The sequence below is a fragment of the Rhinopithecus roxellana genome, chromosome 6 (assembly GCF_007565055.1).
Source record: "Rhinopithecus roxellana isolate Shanxi Qingling chromosome 6, ASM756505v1, whole genome shotgun sequence".
In the NCBI taxonomy this organism is placed as follows: Eukaryota; Metazoa; Chordata; class Mammalia; order Primates; family Cercopithecidae; genus Rhinopithecus; species Rhinopithecus roxellana.
The window spans coordinates 73,765,026-73,775,372 of NC_044554.1; positions in this window are offsets into that span (position 1 = coordinate 73,765,026).

Here is a 10,347-nt window from a genome sequence, read left to right on the forward strand (position 1 = left end):
ATACCAGAAAATGTATAGATTTTTACATAATGACTTCTCAACTATTGATCACTCAAGAGCAAAATTTCACCTAATTTGAAGAAAAAAAACTTTTTGAGAATAAAACACTCATACTAGGTAATATCATTGACTAAATTTAATATGCACATTTTGATTACAAATACTACATTATGACAATTAATGTATGTAATTAATTATAACAAGCACAAATGCCAGTTATTTTTGAATGTGAAGAATGAGTGCGAATTTTAAATTAAAAACACAAGTGCTGGCTTAGTTTTCTCTAAGGAAAACCAAGGCATAGACTAGCAGAAATCTTAGAAAATTTCAAATTAAAAACTAAAATTAATATATATGTATATACCATATAATATACATAATTTTATATACCATAAGGAAAAACATACTTGATAACAAAAGTATCATGTTTACAATGAAAAGAAATCCAATGTTTAAAAGAAAAGTGGAAGAAAAATCCTTGAAATGTTGACAGCCATTACAATTTTAAAATCTGATATTAATCATTTCTAATTTAATAGTAAAAAATATCTAGAAGTTTTAAGGGTGTTTTTATAATTATCACTTAATATTTTGTATTGTTTTTGCTTTTTTAAGGAATATAATCTCTAAAGTAAATATATATTGCATAAACAAATTTTTCTTGGATGCTAGACCAAAGAAAGAATACCTGTTAAGAGAGTTGAGTTATCTTTCAGGGAAAAAAAAAATTAAATCTGTGGGTTGTAGAAGTTATTGGTTTCAAATTATTGCCATTAATTGTGGGCCAATAACTACTGCCGGCCACTGACTGATTCCTTTTCTTATACTATTTCTAGAACTTTAACATCCCTATAAGACAAATATTATTGTCCCCATTTGAGAGATGAGAAAACAGAGGTTCAGAATTAAGTAATCCACCCAAAGGTTTGAACCTAATTCTGCCAAAGTTCACACCCATGCACTCCTTCATACAATCTTTCCGTTTGCATGGCAAGGACAAACTGTCTTATTCACAAAACTAAGCAAATTTTAAAAATCATCTGAGAAGGACTAATTTTTTTAACAAATGAGAAATGACATATTATTTAAAATGAATGATTAAGCTGATATTGCTGTTTTTGAAGTTTTAAAAACACTTGGACTATATATGCATTTATGTAAATGTCTGAGTCTAACAATGAGTTTACCAATGCAAGAATTAAAAGGTAAGCTTTATCTTAGGTCAGTATAAATTAGCCTTGTAAAAAACATTAGGTCTGATTTTAAATGTCATAATGAAAACCAAGATGAACAAATTGAATAAGATCCAATGGGAGTCTCCTGGGCTAAAAATACTTCGTTATTACACCCTGACTTTACCTGCCAAGTACTTGCTTAATCTAAATGGACTATCTTGAAAATCCCCTAAGAGGAAAAGCTGAAGGGTGGAAAACAACTTTACTTAACAGATCAGTTAATGACATATTTATTAAAATTTTCAAACATGTCTGAAAGGTGTGATATGGAATGTAGAATATCTCCTTTTAGGAAAGCATCATAATTTCACAATATCCCTAAAGTTGTTATTTTTAGGAAAACTGAAAATTGCTTTGGAGATCATCTAAATAGTTTGTAAAAACAAAAAAAACATCAAAATTGCCACCTCTACTCTAAAGTAGCTTGTCCAAGTAGAAAGTATCTTGCTATAAATGAGGAAAGCTGCAACCAGTAAGCTGGGGGTTTTCTGGGTCCCATCTCAAAGAGCTGGTATCAAGTCCTCTTTTAATTAACAATGCATTCATACAGAGTATGGTACATAAGACATTTCGTTAGGAAAACATCCTTACATTTAAAATTCAAACTGGGCTAGGCATGGTGGCTCACGCCTGTAATGCCAGCACTTTGGAAGGCCGAGGCAGGTAGATGACCTGAGGTCAGAAGTTTGAGACCAGCCTGGCCAACCCTGTCTCTAATAAAAATACAAAAATTAGCCAAGACTGGTGGCACGGGCACGTAATCCCAACTACTTGGGAGGCTGAGGCAGGAGAATCACCTGAACCCGGGAGGCAGAGGTTGCAGTGAGCCAAGATCGCACCACTGTACTCCAGCCTGGGCAAGAGAGTGAGACTCCATCTCAAAAAAAGTAAAAAAATAAAATTCAAACTAAAGGAAAAATTAAATGGCATTTTGTAAGAGTTCAAACTAAACATAAGGAAAGCAATAATGACTGAATCATTTTGAAAAACTTTTTGAAATTCAGGAAGAGTGAAGATTTTCCTAATCTAGATGAATTTAAGACCATTTGATAGGGTTTTGATCTGGGTCCTCGCCCAAATCTCATGTGGAATTATAATCCTCAATGTTGGCGGTGAGACCTGGTGGGAGGTGATTGGTTCATGGGGGCGGTTTCCTCATGAATGATTTAATACCATCCTGCTTAGTGCTGTTCTCCTGATAGTGAGTGAGTTCTCATGAGATCTGGTTGTTTAAAAGTGTGTAGCATCTTCTCCCATCTCTCTCTTCCTTCTGCTCCAGCCTCTTCCTTCTGAAGTGCCTTGCTCCCCGCTTCGCCTTTCACCATGATTAGAAGCTTCCTCCAGCCTCCGCAGAAGCAGAAACCACAATGCTTCCTGTACAGCCTACAGAACTGTGAGCCAATTAAACCTCTTTTCTTTATAAATTACCCAGTCTAAGGTATTTCTTTATAACAGTGCAAGAAAGAGCTAATATAATATTGTACTATTTAAAAAGTGATTTCAGAGCTTGAAGGAAGTGTGCTTGAACCTGTAAAATTAGGCACTAGACTTAGCTACATTTCTTTGAGTACCTAATGGTGCAGAAAATGGTCACGAGAACTGGGGAGAAGTTACCAAAATTTTCTTTATTGTACATATATATGTTGTGCACAACATACATTCATTCATTTTCTCACTGATGAAGAATTTGGATGTGTTAAAACACTGTGTATTATATTTCTTTTTTAAAATAGTGCATGAGAAAAGAGAAAGAATAAAACTTATCAGAAGAATATATTGAATTAATTTTTCTAACAATTGAATGTTTATGGCCTCCATATTTTTAAATTAAATACCGTGAAAAGGATTTTTTTGGTGCACAATTGTATTTTAATGCATTTATACTGATATAACACCACAATCAAAATACAGACTAGTTCCATTACACCACAAAACTTTTTCTTCTGCTTTTTTTTTGTAATTAAACCGTCTCTCCATTAGTCAACCCAGTAACTACTGATCTTGTCCCCGTCTTTATAGATTTCTCCTTCCCAGAATGTTATTAAGTAAAGTCATATAGTATGTAACTGTTTGAGACTGGCTTCCTTCATTCAACACAAACTGCCTTGAAGATTCATCCGTATTGTTGCATGTGTTAATGATTTTTTTTATAGCTACACAGTATTCTATTGTATGGATATATCTATGGATCAGAGTTGGTAGGATGCACTTATCCATTTTATCCATTGAGATACATTTGGACTGTTTTTAATTTTTAGTGATTATTAATAGAGTTGCTATAAACATTCATGTACAGGTTTCCAAACCTAAGTTTTTGTATCTCCAGGGTAAATAAGGAATGACTCAAATGGTAAGTATAATTTTAAGTTTACCTAAAGCCACCAATCAGTTTTCCTGAATGGCTGTACATTTTCCGTTTGCACTAGCAATGTATGAAGTAACTATCTGTTCTGAATCCTTGCTAGCACTTGCTTTTGTCCATTCATTTTGTTTGTTTGTTTTAGCGGTGCTACTAGGTATGTCATAGGACTTGGTCTGTCATTGTGCTTTTAACTGGCATTACTCTAATGCTAGTATAATATTGAGCATCTCTTCATGTCCTTATTTGCCATCCCTATATCTCTTTTGGTAAATTGTTGAATATGTTTGCCTGCTCCCCATTTTTTATTACATTTTATTTTTACTGTGGAGTTTGACGGTTATTTACATATTCCCAATGTAAGTACTTTGGTGGATATATGATTTTAAAATATACCTGAACATTATTTGCAGATTCCATAGTGCACATTTGTCTGCTCACTAAAACTTAATTGTCACCCCAAGTTAATACTCTCACCATCTTTTTGCAGCAATTTACAGGCATGCAGAGAGTGGTAAAACATTTGTGTTGCCTAGCGTTCCTCACCAAGGTTGAATAAGGTGACACTCTGCTTTCTTGCTTCAGCCCTCATGGTAAAGCATCCTTTTTGCAACCTACTTAATTACATATTTTTCACTCTTTTTTTTTTTTGGAATTCAATCATTTAGAATGGCCCCGAACATAGTGCTGAAGTGCCGCCTAGTGATCCCAAGCACAAGAAGGCTGTGATGTGCCTTACAGAAAAAAATGTATGTTAGACGAGGTTCATTCAGGCATGACTTTAGAGCTGTTGGCCATGAATTCAATGTTAATGAGCAAACAATATTTATTAAATAAGGCATATTTAAACAGAAACACACATATAACAAGGATGTGTATTGATCAGTTAATGAAAATATTGTGACCAGAGAATTAACAATATATTTCCTCTAGAAGCAATTATTCAGTACTCACCAATTCATTGTTCATGGTACTTTATAGAACATAACCACTGCGAAAAACAAGAAGCAACTGTGCTTTCTCCCAGTCTGTGACTTGTCTGATCATTCTCTCAACAATGTCTTTCAGAAAGCAAATTTTAAAATTTACAAGAAAGTTTAAATTCTCATAAAATCCAGCTTAGGTTTTATTTTCTCTGTGGATCAAGCTTTTAGTGCCATATATAAAAACACTTCGCCTAAATCAATCTCAGGAAAATTTTCACTTATGTTTTATTCAAAAAATTTATAGTTTGAAATTTTTTGTTTAGATGTAATATCTATTTTGAGTTAGTATTTCGTATAGGGTGTGAGATTTAGGTTGAGGTGTTTTGATTGATTAATATAAAATTGTTCCGATACCATGTGTTCAAAGGACAGTCCTTACTTTATTGAAATGTCTTTGCAACTTAAAGAAATCAACTACTAGATTTCCAGTTTCAGCCCTGACATATATAGAGCTTGAAAGGTGTCACTCCTATCCTTACATCATGAAAAGGAAGGATAAACTGACAATCAAGACTTGCCTTGTACCCATCAGAGAACTGAGGTTGTAGGGCAAACCTCTACCCCAAAATCTGGAGAGACAGACACATCCAGAGAGACAAAGCCAGGATCTACATTTTACTTTGTAAAGTCATAATTTGGTAGAAATATTTTATGGTGATTTTGATGAACTGCTGGAGCTGGAGTGTGGACTTGTGTGATAAGGGAAACTACTGGAGGCCATAGTCATAGGGCAGCCTCCAGGAATCACAGCATGTTTATGTGATGAAGATCCAAGAAAGATTCCTTGTAGCTCTAGCAGAGAAAGGAAGGATTGATCATTCTGAAGTATTCCCAGAACCTTCTCCATAATAAAGGCCTAATCTGTAGGAGAAAAGACTGGCCTGGAGCTTTACCCCAGGGTATTCTTCCCACTTCGGCCCTCCTTCCAGGCTTCCTGTCTCACCAAAGAGAGGGGAGAGGACATAGTCAATAGGGGTCAGGTCTTCAAGAAAATTGTTTGAGAATGCTGCAATTAGTCTCAGAAATGAAAGAAGGGTCACCACTACAGATTTCACTGACGTTAAAATTATAACAAAGTTATACTATGAACACTCTATGCCCATACATTTGATAGCTTAAATGAAATGAATAAATTTCTTGAAAACCATACTCAGAGAAAGCGATAACCTCAGTAGCCCTAAATATATTAAGGAAATTTAACCAATAATTAATAACCTTCCAAAATAAAACACCAGGCCCAGTTGGTTTCACTGGTGAATCTTAACAAACATTGAAGTAAAACATAATACTAATTCTCCACAATGTCTTCCATAAAAAAATAAGCATCAAGAATACTCTTATCTATGAGGCCAGAGTTACCATAATTTCAAATCCAGAAAAAGACCTAACATAATAGAAAATCTAGAGACCAATATCTCTAATGAACATATACTCAAAAATCTTCAACTAAATATTAGCAAGTTGAATCTAATAATATAAAAAGATACACCTGGATGAAGTGGGATTTAGTCAATGTAGACAAGGCTTGGTCAACATTAAAAACCATTCAACATAATCTGACATATCAGAGGATATAAAAGAAAAAGGATATAATCATACATTGATGCAGGAAAATTGTTTGAAAAAAATCCAATTCATAATAAAATTTTTAAACAAACTAAGAATAGAGAAAATTTTCTAAAAAATTTTGCTAGAAAAAGTAAGAGTTGTTATACAAAAAAAAAAAAAAAAAAAAAAAAAAAATCTGCATACCACCATTCTGAAACAAGCCTCTGTTTGAAACAATTGATACTTAATATTGAAAGACTGAATGCTTTTTCCCTAAACTTGGGAAAAGCTAAGGATGTCCTTTCACAGTAGTCATATTCAGTGTCATAATGGAAGCTCTATTTAGTGCACTAAAATAAGAAAAAAAAAAGTATGCATTTTGAAAAAAAGCTGTTTTTATTTTGAAATGACATGATCGCCTATGCAGAAATTTCAAATAATCTACAAAATAATTTCTTCAACCAATAGGTGAATACAGCAAGGTTACAGATTATAAATTGAATATATATAAGCTACTTTCTTATCTATACACCATCAATGAACACTGGAACTTAAAATTAAACGATACATTTACAATAGTGCCAAAAATGAAATTTTTGTAGATGTAATTCTAAGTATGAATACCATCTGAATGCAGAAACTGCAAAACACTGAATGAAGAAATCAAAGATATAAGTAAATTGGGAGATATTCTATATTAATGAATTTGAAGGTGTAATATTACTAAGATGTTAAATCTTCATTTAATGGAATTCTAATAAAATTCTCAACAAGTTAAGATTTTTTGAAAAGCCTCTCAATGAACAAATTGGGAAAAATATCTAAGCGGACACCTCTCCAAAGAGATAGACAGATGGCAAATAAGCTTATGAAAAGATACTCAATATACATTAGGGATATGCAAATTAAAACAACCATGAGATATGACTACATATATTAGAATGTCTAAAATAAAATAAAATGAAAACCCTGACAATACTAATTGCTGATAAGGTTACAGAGCAACAGAAAGTCCATTGCTGATGTAAATGTAAAATGGTACAACAAATCTGGAAGACAGCTTGACAGTTTCTTACAAAGTAAAATGTAGTCTTACTATGCAGTTAAGCAGTTTTCTCCTAGGTATTTAGTCAATTGATCTGAAATGTTGTTAGGAACTTTATTCATAATTGCCAAAACTGAAAGGAGCCAAATCTCCTTCAAAAGGTGAAATAAACTGTGATGTGTCCATTCAGTGGAATAGTACTCAGCGATAAAAAGGAATGAGCTATCAAGCCATGAAAATACATGTATGCATGTTAAATGCATTTGCTAAATCAAAGAAAGCATTCTGAAAGGCTACATATTGTATGACTTAGTTATTTGCTATTCATGAACTGTTAAAACTGTAGAGATGACAAAAATATTAGTAGCTAAGAGAGGCTTAGAACAAGAGGAAGAGTTAAATAAGTGAAGTACCATGCATTTTTTTGAGCAATGTCACTATTTTTATGACACCATAATGATGTATACAAAATACTATGTATTTGTCAAAACTCATAGAACTTTGCAGCAAAAAGAGAAGCTTAAATATGCAAATTTCTTTAAAAATTATTTGAGAGGTCATAGGACTCCTAGGATGAAATTTAGAATGTAACAGTAGCTCTGTCACTTTATTATTTCTTTACCATTTGTTCTCTTTATTCTTTGTTTCTCTGTTTCCTAGCTTCTGCCTTATTTTGGATTATTTGAATAATTTTTACTATTCCACTTAAGCTATATCTCTTTGAATAGTTTCTCATAGTGGTTCTCTAGGAATTAAAATAGACATGGTTAACTTTTCATCATCTACTCTGAATTAATATTTTAATTTAAAGGGAATGTAGAAACCTTATCATATAGATAGGTCCCTTTAGTCTGCCTCATTTGTCTTGCAGGTATCATAAGTGTTGCACATATATACACTGAAACACCATCATATATATTTTATAGAACTTTAGAGGAGAAATATTATCTATCATATTTACTCAGATGTTTGCCATTTACATTGCTTTTCCTTTATTGTTAAAATTCTGTTTCTCTCTAGTAGCAATTCTCTTTCATCTAAAGACCTTTTAGCATTTCTTTAAGTCTGCTATTAACAAATACCCTCAGCTTTTCTCAGTCTGAGAAGGTATTTACTTATCTTTCAATATTTTAAAATATTTTTCTTCATGTTCAGATTAGATCATTTATATTGATCCATCTTTAAGTATACTGATTTCTTGTGTCATCTTCATTCTGCTATCAAGCATACAGTAAAACTGTTTTCACTTGTAATTTCCAATTCAAAAATGTCCATTTGGTTTCTTTTTATATCTTCTCTTTCTCTGCTGAGACTTTTGAGCTGTCCATTCATTTCAGTTGTGTTCAATGTGCTTACTTTTTGGAGCATGGCTATAATAGCTATTTTACAATCCTAGTCTAATAATTTCAATTGCTGTGTGTTGATATTTATTGTATTTTACCTAGCAACATGCAGAGATTTTGCTGGTTCTTATATATTGAATAATTTTAGATTATATCTTGGGTCTTTTGAGTATTATATGACTCTGGGTTTTATTTTAATCCTATGGAAAAATACTCATTTATTTATTTACTTGCTTGTTTGTTTGGACATGAAATTGGCTTGTGAGATTAACGCAGCAAGTTTATACCTGCTTTCTGTGGACTGTAGTTTCAATGTTAGTTCAATTTCAAATGCGACCCAATAGCTACTATGAGACCTGGATGGTAGTCTAAACTCATAGTTCAGTTCTTGAATCCTTTTACACACTGATTAGAGTCAAATTTGAAAATAGTTACAGGCCAAGCACAAAAGCAAATACAAAACTTTAGAATATTGCTTTCTTGAGCTCTCTCCTCTCTATACTCTCCCAGTGGTTTCTAACTCCCAGAGGCCCCTCTCACTGATCCTCTTCATAAAAAGCTGTGGCTTTAGTTTCCTACTGTGTCATGCATTCCTGAAAATGTGTCCGCATCCAGAGCCAAGTGGTGAGAGAGTAGAGAGAGAAAAATAAATTGTTGGACATTCTCCCCTCTTGAGATCAGTTTCTCTGGTCAATGATAAAACTCCACTCTCTTAAGTTTTAGGCTGTTGAATACTCACTGATACTGTTGCTGCCATTGCTACTACAGGATTACTTGGAACGTGGTGCCAAAAGTAACAAAAAAATAAAAAATAAAAAATTTTCCCACTCTCATTGACTCACAGGGGCCTCCTTTCCTGCTCATCAGATGGCTTAGAAACAGGTTCCTTTGGAACTCTTTCTGGCTGTACCCAGTGTACATTTCTTGACTGTTTTTAAGTTTAGGTCAGAAGATGCTAGGGGAAAAAATGAGAAACTCACTATTGGTTGTATGGTATATTACTTTCTAGTTTCCTTCCCCAATACACTGGTTCACAATAACCAGAAGCACCTCTAAAAAGTATTAAATGTAATTATTTTTCATGTGATAGCATTTTAGTTAATATATATTGCAAAAGACTTTGGAGTGTACTTCAAGAGGTCCTTTATCTGTGTGATCATTCTAGGGCTAAAATGGAATTAGATAGACATAAGGTGGAAGTGATAATTATTTTCTCAAAAAAATTGCAGTGAATTTCCAAATATATTAAGAACTTAACAATGAAATATTAATCAACAAAATAAATCAATTGATCTATGATTTATAGGTAGAAACACCAATTGAAACAAAATAGCATCAAACAAATGAAGAACTGAGTTTCCAAATAAAAATAAGAAAGGGTAGGGAGCTCTCATCAAACATATTAGCATTTATAGTTGTTGATTTTTAAAGTTCTTTTGATTATTCTGCTATGAGAATGATTGTTTATATTACGTAATATACAAAAGAGGCAAGCAAGAAGAAGAGAAGGTAAAATGGTGCATGTAATGGGAATGATGTGGAAAAGTTAATTTGATTTTAAAAAGACAGTATCATAGATTATTTCAGCCATTGTGGAAGACAGTATGGCTATTCCTTAAAGACCTACAGAAACACCATTTGACCCAGCAATGCTATTAATGGATATATACCCAAAGGAATATAAATAATTCTATTATAAAGACACATGGACATGTATGTTCATTGCAGCACTATTCATAATAGCAAAGACATGGAATCAACTTAAATGCCCATCAATGATAGAACAGATAAAGAAAATGTGATACATACACACCATGGACTGCTATGCAGC